The sequence below is a fragment of the Capricornis sumatraensis genome, chromosome 9, assembly GCF_032405125.1.
Source record: "Capricornis sumatraensis isolate serow.1 chromosome 9, serow.2, whole genome shotgun sequence".
In the NCBI taxonomy this organism is placed as follows: Eukaryota; Metazoa; Chordata; class Mammalia; order Artiodactyla; family Bovidae; genus Capricornis; species Capricornis sumatraensis.
In genome coordinates, this window is record NC_091077.1 from 24344875 (window position 1) to 24363864 (window position 18990).

Genomic DNA, 18990 nt, shown 5'->3' on the forward strand with positions numbered 1-18990 from the left:
GGCCAAGAAGGGAAACTTGGAACGGTGCAGATATAATGGAAATTTTCTAAATGAATGCTGTACACTGTGAAATAGAATTCCTTTCCATGTGATCTCTGTTAACTTTAATAAACTCACCATTACTTATTAATGCTCCTTTGTGAAGACAATTTTATTTGGTGGTTTAGTCGCTAAGTCGTGTCCGAGTCTTGCGACCCCGTGGACTATAGCGCACCAGGCCTCTGTCCATGGGATTTTCCAGGCAAGAATACTGGAGTGGGTTGTTATTTCCTTCTTCAGGGAATCTTCTGGACCCAGGAACTGAACCCGGGTCTCCTGCATTGCAGGCAGACTCCTGCACTGCAGGTGGATTCTTTACTGACCGAGCTATGAGGGAAGCCTAAATTTTATTTGGGGAGAGCTTAAAGGAGAATGATGAGTTACAAACTTAAATAAGTGTATAATTTTTTATCATTAGAGAATGACTTTCATAAAAAAGCAAACTGACAGTATTAGGAAAAAGACTAACCATTGTGGTCAGAGAATTCTAGCAAATGCTTCTCTGAAACAAGGGAAAGAAACAAATCATTATCCCCAGTATCAAAGTTGAGTGATACAATTAATAAGACCAAACTAATAGCTATAAATAAAACTTGGCATATAACAAGCAACTAATTCTATAGTATAACAAAAATCTGGTACTTTAACTTAATTTAGTGTAGGCCATTGTGGGTTCACATTTTGGACAACTAACCAAGAAAACTGTTAGAGTCAAGTTTAGTCCTTCAATTTTGAGGGTATAAAATCTGATTAGTGACCCTTTTCAACAGATCACCCTGATCCAATTTACGTTGCTTCCACTTTGATGCTCTACTCATGAAATCTAGTCCTGTGCACACCTCCCAGCTTTCTGCAAAAGTATTCTATTTGTGTTTATCAGATGTTCTCACAGGTCACAGCTGATATATTATCCTCTGGGCTCTGCTGGACCGTGAGTTTTATAACAGGTCTAGGAGAAAAAGCAGTGGTGGGCAGGCACACGCTCTGGGCAGTCTTAGCAGTACCTTGCAAGATAGCCACCTCAGGGGGAAGTCCATGCAGGTTCTTCAGACAAGGGAAGTCAAAACCTGCTTAGACAGAGGTTAAAAGGCTGCTTCTACAAGCAAAGGGGGCTTGGCAGAATGGGGTGGTGGTGGTGATTTGAAGTCTTGAGCTTGATTAGAATCTGCCTATGTTGTTGTTCACTTGCTAAGTTGTGTCCACCTCTTTGTGACCCCATAGAGTGCAGAAGACCAGGCTCCCCTATCCTTCACTATCTCCCAGAGTTTGCTCAGATTCATGTCCATTGAGTCAGTGATGCCATCCAACCATCTCATCCTCTGCCATCCTCTTCTCCTTTTGCCCATATGATCCTTCTCCAATTTTTCAGGTTCTATTCTAGCTCTATTCTATTCAATGCTCTAACTGTAATGAGATTCTAGGACTTCCCTGGCGGTTCAGTGGTTAAGAAGCCACCTGTCAATGTGGGGGATATGGATTTGATGAGAACCCCACACACCATACTAGACAGTGGCCCCTGCTCACTGCAGCTAGAGAAAGGCTGCAACCAGCAACAAGACCCAGCAGACACAAAACAACAACAAAAAACAGAGATTCTATACAACTGGGAATTCAATTTGAATGTGTAATTCCACTGCCCACAGATCAGAAATTGGGTTTGATTTTTAGAAATATCTTCCCTGTGGCTATAAGAGATAAAAATTACCTCCAGAACTGTTATTAAAGCTTTTATTTCCTTTATGAAGACGTTAAGCTTAGAATTTAAAGCCCTGAGCTCACTATTTTCTTCCCCCATTGCTGCAGCACAACAGCCAAGCAACTCCATTACACTCTATTTTTACTAAAATGTTCTATGGAAGCAATTACTAGGCCACCCAAAGAGAAGACTTCTATAGGCACTTGATTACAGTTATCTATAGGTGATCATTTGAACAGCACTTGCACGACTGCATTTCATGGATGACGTGTCCTTTTTATCCCTAGAAGGAGGTCATTAACGCCAAAAGTCTAATCAGATCAGAGGATCCAGTCCAGGAAAGTCAAAATCCTTTTAGAAAGCTAATGTGAAAGGTTCTGTTCCTCTGAAACCATTCTTGGTACCAACTATACTAGTCAGCCAATAGAGAGATTAAAGGATATTCCACAAAGATTTGACCTTACACAACTGTGGGAGTTTGTTAGTGTCTGTATGGGAGTTTGTTAGTATCAGGGTTTCCCTGATAGCTCAGCTCGTAGAGAATCCACCTGCAGTGCAGGAGACCCCAGTTCAGTTCCTGGACTGGGGAGCTCTTCTGGAGAAGGGATAGGCTACCCACTCCAGTATTCTGGCCTGGAGAATTCCACGGACTCTATAGTCCATGGCGTTGCAAAAAATCAGACACAACTGAGTGACTTTCACTAGTGTCTGTAAGTCTTTGCCTCTGACGCTGGAGCTGAAGTCTGAAGGCCGATAGCCAGGAAGGAAAGATGGATGCAACGGAGGGAAAAGCACAGACAAGCTATGAGCCACAGACAAGAATGGGACATAAGAGGATGAACTGAACACATATCAGTTCTTGCCATCTCTGACCTTGATGCTATCGATGTCTCCAAGAGAAGCTTTTGCTATTTGCCTTCATCACGGAACGTGCCGTGCACCTGGCTCAGGAACCGGAGAGCCCGAAGGGGGATCAGGAGAAGGTGGTTGCTGTCTTTTCCGATAAGATGAGCCAGCAGAGAAGCCATCGTGTGTGAGTTGCAAAATGGATGGTTTTTCACGTCTGCCCTTCTAATTCTGCACAACAAGGTTTGAGTCACCCTGTAGAAAATACAGAGAAAAGTAAATTGCGGGAAATGTATTTCAGTCTAGCTGAACTGACACACTTCAAGCACTACCACATGTTTATGAGAGAGGAGTGTGGAAATCCTCACTACAATGTGGACAAGTTGGTTTCTCCTTTAACTTTTATTATTTTTGGTTCACGTACATTGAAGGCTTGTTATTATGTGCATACAATTTAGATCATTTTTTTAATTGACCCCATTATCATTACATAATGTCCCTCTTTATAGCCCTATTCCTTTTCTGAAGTCTATTTTGCTTGGTATTATATGCCTACTCCAGCTATTTTGTGGTAAGTGTTTGCATGGTATAGATTTTTTCATTCTTTTACTTTTAACCTATCCATATCTCTATACTTAAAATGGGTTTCATCAAATACCCAGTTTAGTCTTATGTAGCTGTGTCTATAAAGAATATTTTTGCAAGACTTATTACAAAAATTTGCTTTTTGTTTGCCTTCTATAATTAAATTCTCACTACATGGAGTGCCACTGTATTAAATTTATGTTTTCAGAAGTCCCAACTAAAATTTAAATATATTTCCTGGGATGAAAGGCACATCAATAAATTTATAACCACTTATCTCATGAGTAGAAGGAAGAATCCAGAGAAATCAGAGTCCATGGTGGATAAACTTTGACACCTAGAGTGGATTTGAGACAGCAGTGGGATATGTGATATGGTAGAAGGGTTACCCTGTGTGAAAGTGACCACAGATGATACAAGATGGATAGAGAAGTGGAGAGAAGGGAGAAGAAACAAGAAAGAAGTAAATGCATAAAAAGCAGCAAGAGCAATGCAAGCAAAATCGACTTCAAGGTAGGTTTAGAGTGAAAGAACTACTTATCAAAAAAGAAAACCCTTTATCTTACTTCATGGGTTTTTCTAAGTGCCAGGACTAGACAGTACCCTCATTTAATCTCATTTCATCTGGTCTAATTAGGGTGTGGAAACTCACAGAGGTTGTCAGAAAGAGAATAGAGGTTGATGAGGCCATGCGTTAACTCAGTGCCCAGACGGTTCTTTTGTAACGTGGAATTTCGACCAGCTACATTTCCAGATCATCTGCAGATTTCTCACTATCCAGAGTGTTACCTCGCTGCATAGCCCCACTATGGGGTTACACTATATTTGTAGTTCTGTGCATGGAACCTGCTCTGTTTTTGCTGTTGTTGTCATATTCCTTTCATAATCATTCTCTTTTGCTTGGGGGCACATAATGTCTTTTTCCATCATAGTTCACTAATCAAAGCCTTGCTTCTGTCATAACAATTCAGTTCAGTTCAGTCACTCAGTCATCCCTGACTCTTTGTGACCCCATGGACTGCAGCACGCCAGGCTTCCCTGTCCATCACCAACTCCCAGAGCTTGCTCAAACTCATGCCTATCGAGTTGGTGATGCCATCCAACCATCTCATCCTCTGTCATCCCCTTTTCCTCCTGCCCTCAATCTTTCCCAGCATTGGAGTCTTTTCCAATGAGTCAGTTCTTTGCATCAGGTGGCCAAAGTATTGGAGCTTCAACTTCAGCATCAGTTCTTCCCATGAATATTCAGGACTGATTTCCTTTAGGATGGACTAGTTTGATCTCCTTGCAGTCCAACGGACTCTCAAGAGTCTTCTCCAGCACCACAGTTCAAAAGCATCAATTCTTCGGCACACAGTTTTCTTCATGGTCCAATTCTCACAACCCTACATGACTACTGGAAAAACTATAGCTTTGACTAGATGGACTTTTGTTAGCAAAGTAATGTCTCTGCTTTTCAATATGCTGTCTTGGTTGGTCATAGCTTTTCCTTCCAGGAGCAAGAGTCTTTTAATTTCATGGCTGCAGTCACCATCTGCAACGATTTTGGAGCCCAAGAAAATAAAGTCTGTCACTGTTTCCATTGTTTCCCCATCTATTTGCCATGAAGTGAAGTGGCTGGATACCATGATCTTAGTATTTTAAATGTTGAGTTTTAAGACAGCTTTTTCACTCTCTTCTTTCACTTTCATCAAGAGGTTCTTCAGTTCCTCTTTGCTTTCTGCCATAAGGGTGATGTCATCTGCATATATGAGGTTACAGATATTTCTCCCAGCAATTCTGATTCTAGCTTGTGCTTCATTCAACCTGGCATTTTGCATGATGTACCCTGCATATAAGTTAAATAAACAGGATGACAATATACAGCCTTGATGTACTCCTTTCCCAATTTGGAACCAGTCCATTGTCCCATGTCTGGTTCCAACTGTTGCTTCTTGACCAGTATACTGGTTTCTCAGGAGGCAGGTAAGGTAGTCTGTTAGTCCCATCTCTTTAAGAATTTTCCAGTTTCTGTGTCATAACTGTTAAGCTACATTTACTCTTGGGCACAGAGTGACTCCATCAATGTCAAAATCCTATTTAACTTTGAATGGTTTTGCCCTAATTAAAGGCTTTCTCAGCAAATCAAAAATAATACCTGCATATAACAGCAAAGAAATACAGAGGCATAATGTCACTTAGATTCCAGATAGACCAGAAACATATGCCCTGAGGGGAATCATCGACTATGTTAATAAGGGAAGATGCATTTTATACCATGGGGTCTTTATATGCTTTCACATATGCCACCATTATACTGCTGAGGCTCCTGGGGACAACAGAGAATGACGGAATAAGGCCGTCTTTCTTCGGCAGAGCACCTCACCAATTACAAGGAATTCTTGTATGTTCACTCATTTGATCATTCCACTGTTGTGAGGAAGGCAAGGAATGACTACTGAGTTTTTAGCGGGTGAAGGTCACACTAAGTGAGTGACTTGCCCAGGGTCACACCAGTGGCAACTGAGGCCAAATACTAGGCTCTTGCTCCTTAACTAGTATCTTTGTGGATTGATTTTGGGTGGAAAAAGACAAATCTGACAGAACTATCTGCTTACATGAGACTGAGAGCTTGGAAAACTGCCAAAGATCACCCTGTAAATAAATCAAAGCCAGAATTTTACTTTTGCTTTAGTTACTAAATTTTTATAGCATCGATCCATTTTCAGTTGTTTTCTTAAGCCAAGTAAATGTCAAAAGATAATCAACATTCACCCGCTCAACTCCCTGAGCTGCTGCCAAACTCCATGGCATATAATAGAAACAATTTGGTCTGACTCACTTTTATGGGTCTGGAAGATCCTTGTATTTATCTCTGCTCACTCACATTTTACCAGTTCTTTCAGACCTATTTCAGAGATCATTTCTTCCATGAAGCCTCAGATCTTCTGCAAACAGATGTGAAACTTTTTCTTTTGAACTGCCACTGTACTGTACTTGTGCTCATGTTATTGTTGTTTAGCGCTAAGTCATGTCATGTCTGACTTCTCTGTGACTCCATGGACTGTAGCCCGCCAGGCTCCTCTGTCCATGGGATTTCCCAGACAAGAACACTGGAGTGGGTTGCCATTTCCTTCTCCAGGGGATCTTCCCGACCCAGGGATGGAATTCACGTCTCCTGCTTGGCAGGCAGATTCTTTAGCTTGAGCCACCTGGGATGTATTATTTCTCAAACTTACTTTCTTGGAGCTGCTGAATTAATTAAAGAAGGAGGCCATTAGATGGGGGGATCTTTGTGTCATGGCAGCCTGTGAAACTAACCCAAAATCTCAGCCTGGAAATGCCTCAAGGTTATGAAATCAAAATGTTAAGGACAACCAATCACAGATAGCCAGCTAGGCTTTAAACTATAATTAATGTAATCATTTCCTTTCTTTGTTTCTACACTTTTTCTGAAAGTCCTTCCTGTGGCTCCCAATGGCAGAGAGCTGCTAATCATTTCTGGCTGGGTGCTATCTGATTCAAATACACTTTTGCTCATATAGTATTATAAATACAATGGAAAAACAATAAGTTCTCTATACCATACTGTATACTATACTGTATAGTATCCTCTAATGAAAAATAATACATATATACATATAACTGGATCACTTTGCAGTATAGCAAAAATTAACACAACATTGTAAATCAACTATACTACAAAAACTAAATTAAGAAAAGATTTTTGCTCAAATGTACTCTTAAATTCAAAAATTTCCTGTTTATCTTTTAAAAGTGCTTTCTCATTAAACATATGAAAAGGGAAAAAGAGAAATCAGAAGTTAAGCCAAATCAAGAAGAAGATAAGATTTCTTGTATGAGTCACATATTTCAGAAGTATGTATTGAGTGCTTATAATGTACAAGGTATTATAGATTCTTTGAATATATCAGTAAAAATTAAATTCCTGCCCCATGGCAAGGCTGGGGTTAATAAAATATTCATTGCATTGAACTCTGAACTTCACTGCAGTTTATCATTGGTATTGCTCTTTCATGAGTGCCTTTTACCGTTTATAAGTTACATGACATATATGTGTGCTCACTAAAACAAATTTAAGCCCTGTAAAAACAAGAATTGTATTTTACTTACCATTTATCACATTTAGAATCTGATTTAAGTGACTGTCTATAAATGGACATTCAAATGACGGTTGATTCAAATCTGACTATCTCAATCTGATAAGGACTGTAAACTCTGGTGAATGGATACAGGGCGTAAGCAGGTGATGTAAAGGGGAGAACTGGCTGGAGGCGGCAAAGTTATAAAAGGCTTGCTTCAGGTAAACAGGGAGGCTGGCACTGAGCTCCAAATGTTTGTAGCCTTCTAGGAATGCTGCCTTCAGAGAGGGTAAAGGCAGGATCTGTGAAGGTGCACTTATCTGAATTGTAATGCTTTGCATTCCACCTTCCAGATAATTAAGATAGAAGACTCTAGAAAAGGTCTTACCTTTCTGTGTTTCGGCTACAGTGATTCATTACTGAGATGTTTCATGACTAAGTGCCATCATTTTTTTTGGACCACCTGTAATGCAGTAACAACAATGCCTGAAATGTACCAGTGTAAGTCTCCCAGTCGTGTCCAATTTTTTGCGACCCCATGGACTGTGGGTAGCCTTTCCCTTCTCCTGGGGATCTTTCCAACCCAGGGATCAAACCCAGGCCTCCCACATTGCAGGCAGATTCTTTACCAGCTGAGCCACAAGGGAAGTCCACAAATACTGGAGTGGGTGAAGTTGCTCAGTCGTGTCCAACTCTTTGTGACCCCATGGACTGTAGCCTACCATGCTCCTCCGTCCGTGGGATTCTCCAGGCAAGAATACTGGAGTGGGTTGCCATTTCCTTCTCCAGGAGATCTTCCCAACCCAGGGATCGAACCCGGGTCTCCTGCATTGCAGGCAGATGCTTTACCATCTGAGCCACCGGGAGCCTATCCCTTCTCCAGCGGATCTTCTCTACCCAGGAATTGAACCAGGGTCTCCTGCATTGCAGGTGGATTCTTTACCAACTGAGCTATCAGAGAAGCCCAGAATGTACCAAGTGTCAACTAAAATTGGCAATTTCTAATTTTTCAATAGAAGTTATAAAACCACATACTGATGGGAAATCCTAATGTTCATAACTGATAACTTCATCAAAATTCTAACTATAGCTGTGCATTTTAAAAATATTCAAAACAGACAGGGCCACCAGTTTTCAACCTTTTTGAGACTTCTATTTTAGTGTCAATGTTACATAATTATTCAATCAGTTAATTAAGTACTGGGGCTTCTGCAGTGAATAAAATTCTTTGCTCCTGTGGCTCATTCATTCTGGTGGTGGTCGTGGCACGCAGGAGTGAGGGAGAAACAGGTAGAATGATAGTCAATAAACAAAAACAAAATATGTTTGGGAGTGATAGGTTCTATGGAGAAAATTCATTTGGGAAAGGGGCAGGGCTACCTGGAGTAGGATGGGCAAAGGCAGATTATCTTAGGTGAATGGTTAGAGGATGACTCTGAAAAAGCAAGGAACTGGAGCAGAGAATGGAAATAAATGAGTGGACGAGCCATGAGGTCATCTAAGAGCTCTTCCAGTGAAAGGGGGTAAATGCAGCGGCCTTGCATGGGGAAAACAGTTGGTGTTTTTGAGGAGTACCTAAGAGTACAGTGTGACCAGAGCCTAATGAGAAAAACGGAGACGAGGTCAGAGAGATCATGGGAGCCAAAGCCTGTTAAACTTTTAGGTCACAGCATAGACTTTAGCTTTTATTCTGAATAAGACAGGTGGCTTAAGCAATTCAGGCTGCTATAACAGAATATCACAGACTGGAAGGCTTACAGACAACTAAGATTTAGTGTTTAGAGTTCTGAAGGCTGCAGCTTTGAGATTAGGGTGCCAGCATTGTTGAGTTCTGCTGACAGCTCTCTGCAAGGTGGCAGAAGGCCATTATCCTCACATGACAAAGAGTGTAAGAGAGATTTCGGGATCTCTTTTTAAGATCAACGATCTCATTCATGAGGGCTCCACCTTCACAACCTAATCCCCTTCTGGAGGTCTCATCTCTTCATATCATTCCTTTGGGGGTTAGGATTCAACATATGGGTTTTGAGGGGACACAGACTTTCAGTTTACAACAAAAAACATTGAAAGATTTTAATCAGAAGAGTGACATGATTAAATTATATTTTTCAAAGGCCTCTCTGTTACAATGAGTTTCTCTGGTGGCTCAAAAAAAAAACAACAACAACAACAACAAAAAACCCGCCTGCCAATGCAGGAGACACAAGTTTGATCCCTGGGTCAGGAAGACCCCTGGAGAAGGAAATGGCAACCCACTCCAGTATTCTTGCCTGGGGGCTCCCATGGATGGAGGAGCTACAGGCTACGGGATTGCAAAAAGAGTGAGACAGGACTTGGTGACTACATACCAACAACAAAACTAGCTGCTATGTTAAGATGAGACTGTGTGAGGCAGGGAAGCAGAGAGAACAGTTAAGAGGTTACTGTGAAGTGAAGCGAAGTCGCTCGGTCGTGTCCGACTCTTTGCGGCCCCATGGACTATAGCCTACCAGGCTCCTCGGTCCATGGGATTTTCCAGGCAAGAGTACTGGAGTGGGGTGCCATTTAAGAGGCTACTGTAATTCTCCAAAAGAGCTTATGGCAAAACTGAATTGGCAATTAGACCTTTGACCAGTGAGACTGAGTAGTTAGTTGTATACATAAATTTGGACTTGTGAGACTAGCTTGGGCAATGGAGTATCTGGAATTACCAGTGATGGGATCTAAATCATGGTGTTGAGTGAGGTCACCATTGAAATGAGGGTCGATGAGATATGAGGACAGAGCGCTGAGATGCTCTCTCTACATGTAGAGGATGAGAAATTGAAGATGATCCAGCAAAGGCAAATAAAAAGGACTCATTCAAGCATCACGAGAGAGTAAATAAACTGGAGGCCGAATTTTGGAAATGTTTTTAGGAGGATCCGCCAGGCAAATGCTCTCAACAAACTGAGTAGCTGAGGATTGCAACTGACCTTTGGGCTTGGCAACGTCTTGGCAAGACAATTTTAGTAGATTCATGGAAATAAAAGTATGAGCTGAATGGGTTCAAGAGAGAATAACAGGAGATAAAGTTGAAAACATGACTTTGAGAATTCTTTCAAATGTATTGTAATTCATTTGAAATTATTTTCAAATTTATTGCAGAGAAAACTGAGGCACTAGCTGGAGAGAAATATAGGGTGATGACGTTACTTTTTGCTGCTGTTGTTTTTAACTGGTTTTAAAAGATGTGGGATATTTTAACATTTTTATCTGTTGGGAAGAATCATCTAATAGAAAGAGAGGCTTTGCCAGTGGAAGAAAGACAGCGGTCAGGGTTTGTAGGAGGTAAATTTTTGGTGCATGGTTTGGTAAGTTTTAGCACATTTATAGAGCTGTGTGCCTGTTACCAGAATTACTATTCCACTTGAAAAGCACCTTCAGGCTGCCCCTTTTTAGTCATGCATTCAAACCACCCCAACTCTTGGTACAGCTGATCTTTGCTCCATGGCTATGCTTTTGCCTTTTTTCAAATACATTTTACTCAGTGTTTCCCACAAGGTTTCTAGCACTCCAGGGGAATTCCAGAAACCTCTTCTTTCCTGTCTGGGGTGAAGTTGGTAATATTAACCACTTCCTTGTGGACAGGTCCTGAGAGGAACTGTGTTGAAATAAAGGAACTTAAGCTGATGATTCACCCTCTGTGGGCACAAGCATACGTGGCAAGATGAAGTGGGAAGGAAGAATCAAATATTCATACTCACTTCTATCTCTTTCCCTAGGTTATCTCTTGCTATCTCCTGTTGCGATAGATGTCTCAAACTGCATTGACAGTCTGAAGACTTCCACAGAGATCAAGGGGCCCTGGTCTAAATTATATCATTCAAAGATGCTGCTCCTATCACAAAACAGGGCAGACTCAAAATGGGTATAAGAGATCAAACTGTCTTCCTGCCTTGGAATAATACTAAAAATTCAAGCTCTATGAGGACTAAGCTTGGAGGCTGAGCTGGTGACCATCTTCAGAGGTCTTCTGGCCAAAGGAAGTCATAGATGGAGGAGAAGCACGTGACAGGGAGGTATGTGGACCTTCAGGAGGGAGCTGATGGCTAGAAACTCCAGTCTACTGTGTGGGTAACCGTGGTATTACCTGCAGGAGCCAGCACCCTATAGCACCGGTGCTATAGGACAACAAGGGGGGAAGGTAGCTCTCCCTCCCGCCATGGGTGTGTGCTCAATTATCTGAACAGGCTTGTCCTTCCCTTTCCATAAGTACATTTAGATTTAAATGAGATAATTTAGGGAATAAAATGAAGAATTAAAAATTGGACTTGGTTGAATTAGTGATCTTGATAAATGATTTTAAACTGAATTTACTCCAATACTATTTTTCTGGAGGCAGGTTGGGCATTAGTTTTCTTCTCACTCAAATTGGTATCTGTAGAATTGAAACCTCTTACGCATGTCTAGGGTCAGACAGATTGACTTTGAAGCGCAGAAACCAGCTTTTGAGCCAGTTATGGCTGGACTGCCAACCTCTGACTCACACCAAAATCTTCTTGATGATTGAGACCTGGGTACCTCCTTATCCCTGATGGCTGAGGCTTCCTTCAGTTGAAAACTGTGTTACTAAGATTTCATGTAAAATGCAGTACCAATTTCAGCTCAGTGCTTTAATCATAAAGTATCTATTGAATCATGATCAGTTTTAAAATATCTTAAGGGTTCAACGGTTTATGAATCTTGTTTTCCTGAGGAGAGGGTAGAGCAGAGGGAAGGTGCCAGGGCAAAGAGATGGCTTATAGCTCTATGTCCACCTCTTTGTACCAGAGAGAGATGCTACCAAGTGGAGCAGAGCTTCCTGGGAGCCTGGAGTGAGTGCTCGGCAACTCCCAGTGCAGCCTAGGAGTCTCATGGGCTCCCACAGCCCCGAGCCCTAGCTTTGAAAAGCCTTTACCCAGGACCTTGTACTCTTCAAGTTCTTTTCCCAAGCTTAAGAAGGAAAAGAATCACCCGGGGAGCCTGTTAAACATGAAGTTTCCGGGTTAGCTGTCCTGGGTTTCTGCATTTTTTAACAAGCATGAACCTCAGTTTGAGTAAAGACACCACAGAGGACTTGGTTAATGAGCTCCGGCTGCGCAGCTGGAACCGCATGCGGTCTGAAGCCTTCGCAGTAAGGAACCCCAATTACTGTCACTTCCCTGCGCTGATGCACACTCAGCGGGCTCGGCAGGCCCCGGCTCTCCACTCCAGGGCTGAATCAGCAGTTAAGCACTCCTATTCTTTGGAAATTCTCCACTCACTCGTGTGGATTTCTGTTTCAGCACCAAAGAACCAGCGTCCTCAACTTGGGCTGGCAGGAGATTCACATCCTGGTGCTCACCTGCCATCTGGTGGTGAGAAATGAACACCAAGATACAGGGAAATTTTTCTCCATTCTGCTTTTTCTCCATGGTTAACAACTCGGAGTGTTTGGTTACTATAAAATGTAAAAGATGCATTAAAAAAAAAAACGTATAAAGATGGGGAAAGTGCATGAACAAATGCTATTGCCAGACTGTGCCTTGGTGCCTTACCTGGCAAGCGCCTTACCTGGCAAGCGCCTTACCTGGCAAGCGCCTTACCTGAAGAGTGGGTGTTTGAGGGATTCACTCAGGGCAGGAGGTCATTTTCTCCTCAGAGTAGCTCTGATGTCAGCTTCTCTGGTACCAGGCTCCTGTCCCATCTCTAGAGGAGTTGGGGCATCCTGTGGCTGGCACTGAATTGAGGGACGAGCCAAGGCAAAGTTTGATGTTCTCAGGTCCTGTACTCTGGAAAGTTGTGATAGGAAAAAGACATTCTATCAACATTATATATGATGAAGAGTCATTAATCCACAGAATTCTTAACAGTGGGATCCAGGGTTTACTTTTTATCTTACAAAGAAGCCTTGTGAACCTAAACTGACAAAACAATGCACCCTTATGGCATTCAGGTTTACCGGCCTTCTGGGCACAACTGTGTTTGCACTTACTTAAATTGTGCATTTTCTAGATTGACTCTTGAGACTGGGGCTGGAAAAGAACGTGACTGTATGAATGGCTGTGGGCGGAGGAGAGTTCAGCTTCTCCTGTTTTTGTCAACAGCGGGTGTATACCAAACTCCCATTACGTCATGAGAAAATAAAATCTAGAGTGGAAAGACCAACCAAAGGAGGTTTAGAAGATCTGAGCTCTCACTCCATTTTTCTTTCTGACAAGTCTTTTGATGACCTTAAGTCTCCATTTCTTCTCTTGTAAAATGCAGGTTTTATACTTATCTTACAAGATTATCATTGAGATGAATGAGATTCTGGAAGGAGAAGGGTTTTGAAATTATGAAATGTAGAATGTATGATTGTATCCATTGATTTATATCAGTTCCATTGATGGCCAGGAGGAAAGTTTCAGGTGTGTGGGTAAAATGAGACACTGATGTCCATGGGTACCTACTGGGAATCTTTCTGAATAACTAAAAAAAAAAAAAGGCTCCAAAAGTTGTCATCTATGTGTTGATGATGATACAATTTTTAAAAAATTTGCTGTGTTTAGAGTTCATGAAAGACATTTGTGACTATTACATTAAAAAATGGCAAAACAATGGCAGTAGTAACAGTAAAATTACTTTTAGCTATAAAGGGTTGATTCTAAATGTTTTGGCTTTTAAATAATATAGTTTTAGAAAGAGGCATAGTTAACTGCTCTTTGTTCATACTTGCTGATAAAGTTTTGAATCTAGCCTAGCCATTGTTTTTATTATTCAGGTAATTATATAGTGTTTTACCAAACTCAAAGCTAATTCAAATGTGAGAGATTTTAACACTGATTTCTTAATTGTGAAAAATGAGCAGGTTTAATGAGCAGAAGGATTCTTACTCTCCTCTTTGTCAGGAATTTGAAAACAGTGGTATAGAATAAGTAAAACTGAGTCATGAATCTGATTTCTTTTGGCTCAGAAAACCTAGTTAGGGAGCATTTTATATGAAAAAAAAAAAAGCATTTCTTTCTTTATATTTTTAATTTCAAAATCTTTTGAAGGAGAGTCTTTTGTATTTGGTTCTGACATACCTATGGATGCACATAGGATGAACACACACACACACACAGTTCTCCTTGTATCCTATCTCTGTATTCTTAGCATCTTTCCATAGGTTTAAGGCATTTAAAAAGCAGAACACTGTGGAAGTACCTTAGATTTGAGTCAGTGAGGAACCCCAAGCACAGGATGGACGATGAAATGGAGCCACAGAAGGGACGGGAAAGGCGCACGAGGAAGTCCTCATAGTTTTTAAGGAGAGAGGCCCAGCTCGGTCCTGAATTTTTCCAGCAGCCTGCGCAGAGGGAAATTTGATCAGGTACATGAGTCACCGTGTCCATAAAGTGAGAGCAGAACCACTGCTCTGGCAGAGAGCTGTGTTCAGCCTCTGAAGCTGCTCACTTCGGTGGAATATTCTCACCTCAAGCTGGGCAGGAGCCTGGACTAAGTGATTATTTGGAAGAAACCAAACAAGTTATCTTTCCTCTGAAAAAGCACAGTCTGTGTGCCTTTGTCGGCATGTAAGTAGAAATCCAGAGGGGTTGAGATTTAATCGCCCTATCTAATAATAGTTTTAAAAATGATTTCTCATAGATGATAAAATTACTTTTTTCAATTACATGAGGGGAGAATGAAAAATTGGTAAGAAACAATAGACATAGGAAAAAGGAATTAAAAATAAAGACACACTCAATACAGAGAGCTAAAAAAGCAGGCATTCAGGCCATACTGTCTCTGAAATAAGCAGCAAATTATTTAATATTCCTGGCACATTAAGCAACTGGAGGAGGTTTAGGAAAGGGGTGATCTCTGAAAACACTTCTCCCTTTAGCTTTAGCGTAATCATGTACAGTAAGTAGATCCAGGACTTCAAGCTGAGGGGTGCAGCTCTGCCTTCAGATGTCAGGATGACTTAAGGTCAGTCGTATTTCTTTTCTTGTAAGATGAGATGGCAGTTGCAAGACGGAAGACAGGAGCTGTCGGCCATCCCATCACACTGATTATAACTGCAGAGGCAAAGTCAGGCCGCCACCTGTAAAATGCCCCTTTGGCAAAACGCTTTTTCATGGGCTAAGGGCAGGCACAATAAATGTCACCACCAGGGGGCAGGAGTGCACTCTGGATAAATGGAGTGGTCCTGCACCCTTCTTTGTCTTCCAACCACAAACTCTCCGCTAGGTGACAGCAACGTGAATATGATCGGAATAGTCATTAATAGGTAATATATAAAAAAATAATTCTTTTAAATCAGAGAGCAGCACTTTAAAAAAGTATCTACAGTTGGAAATTTTCTCTCTAGAATTTACCATTTGCTTTTAGACCTCCCATACACTAACCTAATACACAAAACCAAAACAAAACGCCCAAAACTTTTTTGGGGGGCAAGCAGCAGTGCACATTCTAAAGAACCTGGGAAAGACAACTATTTGAAACCATTATTATTTAAGAGTTTACAGCTCCCAGTCTTTCTTATCCCAATTAAAAAAATTTAAAATAAGTGATTAAAATAGTTATTCCTTTGAAGATAATTATAGTTGTTGTTTCAGTTCAGTTCAGTCTCTCAGTCTTGTGCGACTCTCTGCGACCCCATGAATCGCAGCACGCCAGGCCTCCCTGTCCATCACCAACTCCCGGAGTTCACGCAAACTCACATCCATTGATTCAGCGATGCCATCCAGCCGTCTCATCCTCTGTTGTCCCCTTCTCCTCCTGCCCCCAATCCCTCCCAGCATCAGAGTCTTTTCCAATGAGTCAACTCTTTGCATGAGGTGGCCAAAGTACTGGAGTTTCAGCTTTAGCATCATTCCTTCCAAAGAACACCTAGGACTGATCTCCTTTAGAATGGACTGGTTGAATCTCCTTGCAGTCCAAGAGACTCTCAAGAGTCTTCTCCAACACCACAGTTCAAAAGCATCAATTCTTCGTTGCTCAGCTTTCTTCACAGTCCAACTCTCACATCCATACATGACCACTGGAAAAACCATAGCTTTGACTAGATGGACCTTTGTTGGCAAAGTAATATCTCTGCTTTTTAATATGCTATCTAGGTTGGTCATAACTTTCCTTCCAAGGAGTAAACGTCTTTTAATTTCATGGCTGCAATCACCATCTGCAGTGATTTTGGAGCCCCCCAAAATAAATTCTGACACGGTTTCCACTGTTTCCCCATCTATCTCCCATGAAGTGATGGGACCAGATGCCATGATCTTCGTTTTCTGAATGTTGAGCTTTAAGCCAACTTTTTCATTCTCCTTTTTCACTTTCATCAAAAGGCTTTTTAGTTTCTCTTCACTTTCTGCCATAAGGGTGGTGTCATCTGCATATCTGAGGTTAGTGATATTTCTCCCGGAAATCTTGATTCCAGCTTGTGCTTCTTCCAGCCCAGCGTTTTAATAAGCAGGGTGACAATATACAGCCTTGACATACTCCTTTTCCTATTTGGAACCAGTCTGTTGTTTATTGACCACTAATGTCCTAAGGGTTGTATTTAGATGCTTTTAAAGCATTAGTTTATTGAATCTGGATTGGAGCTTTTTAAGAAAGCCCAGGTTTGAACTTAAGCTTATTTAGGGACATCATCTCTGAATTTTTCATGATCTTATTATGCTTTTTCTGTTTGAGCCATTTTCAAAAGCCATACTGAAGGAGAAATTGGAACTACCCTCATAGTATGATTTTTAGTACACACATGGATGTATTGTCTCTGCTTAAGACTTTCTTTCCCTGAGACAAAACATTAACCCGAAGAGGGACAATAATATAATTTGATTCTTCAGTTACACAGAAAGCTGAAAATGAAGACTGGTTTGGGAGTAATAGCAAAGTAAAAACTCATTCAAGCTGAAAGAGAAATGACTGGAGAGAATGGTAGACGAGAATAGGAGGGCCAGAGAATGAGAAGATGGTTGAAGGGGCCAGGAGTTCAGGTGGGCAGCTTCTCACCTCTATGCTTACCTCTGCTTCATGCCTTCAGAGAGCCTTGCCTGTTTGTGGCCCTGGACAGCCCAGTGTAACCTGCCATGGGACAAATGCTTTCCGTGTGAAGCAGATATCTGAACATGTTTGAATCCCTTAGAGGCAAACACTGGACACTCAAGCTTTGAAAGCAGAGTAATAGTAAGTGGTTGTCTATAAGCCAGTGGTGGTGGTGGTGGGGCTCACCCTCAGGAAGCCCCCAGACCTTCACTGCTTCTTGATTCAGTTCTAAATCGGACTGGAACCTATCACAAAGGAGAGAAGGAATAAGAAGTAAAGGAGAAACATGCTTATGACAATTTTTACACACAATGATTTTACTGTAGTCACATAGTATTTTAATGTTCAAGTACTTTGTTCAATGTTCAAGCATCTTTAAGAGAAATAACAAGAAAACTATATGGCAATCCCAAGGACAAAATCTGTCTAATGGGAAGAAGAAAAAGCCCTTTTTTCGTTTCTGCCCAAGATAGTCTGGGGGTGGGGAGGAGTCTTGTAAGAGGAGAAAGGAACATGGTTGGGGGACTTAGGGAAGGGTGTCCTAGAAGGGAGGAAAGAGTGGTGACCTGCTTCTCCTTCTGTGCCCTGAGCCATTACCCAGGTACCTGCACACAATTAAGGTGACCTCAGGTGCCGTTAACCCAAATGAGTTGAAACAACCATAGTTAACTAGCCAACGACTACCAGGGGCCAGGAGTTACTTTTTTTTTTTTTAATTTTTTTTCAAATGTATTTATTTTTCTTTTTTAAAAACTTTTAATTTCATATTGGAGTATAGCTGATTAACGATGTTGTGATAGTTTCAGGTAGACAGCAAAAGGACTCAGTCATAGACATACGTGTATCCATTTTCCTCCAAATTCCCCTCCCACCCAGGCTGCCACATAACACTGAGCAGAGTTCCCTGTGCTATGTAGTAGGCCTTTGGAGTTACTCTTAAGGCAAGCCCTACTGGGCAGGTGATATTATCCTTTCTTGGAGAGAAGGACCTGCTAGAGGGGCAAGATTCAGCAAAAGGCACAATCAGGATGCAAGATCTGTTCTTTCAGCAGCATCCTCTCTGACTTTTTAGGGCCAGCATGCTAAATCCTGGAGCTACATCCTGATTGCTACCAGGGGTCACACTAGCCAATGTAGATCAATCAGTAAGCACAGTTGGATCTAAATGCGATTAATTATATAACTGTGGCCTGTCCAAGTTTAGGTCTATTAAAATCGCAACATGAGACTGGGGCATTATAAAGGATTGCTGGGAAAATAAAAATGTTGGAATATTCCACAGCCTCCCCTCCCTTTTTTTCTGGCTTAAACAAGAATAAAGGAAGATAAACAGCATGAATTCAACCCAACAGGCCACACAACCAGAAGTTTTTACCCTATATACCTGGCAGTTGGCCACAAAATGATCTGCTCAACTTCTCCAGTGATGACAGGAGGGTGGTAATAGTGTTTTCAAAATAAGGTGAACACTGGTGCACGGGGATGATCCGGAGGGATGATGTGGGGTGGGAGGTGGGAGGGGGTTCATGTTTGGGATCGCATGTACACCCGTGGCGGATTCATGTCAATGTATGCCAAAACCAATACAGTATTGTAAAGTAAAATAAAGTAAAAATTAAAATTTAAGTAAAAAAAAAAAGACAAAGCTGCTGACGATTGTTGGTACTGTTTCATTCTCTATTAAAATGTTTAATTTTGGTTGTCTTAATACAAACTTAATACCTTTCAGAGGTTACGATCCCCAGAATTCCT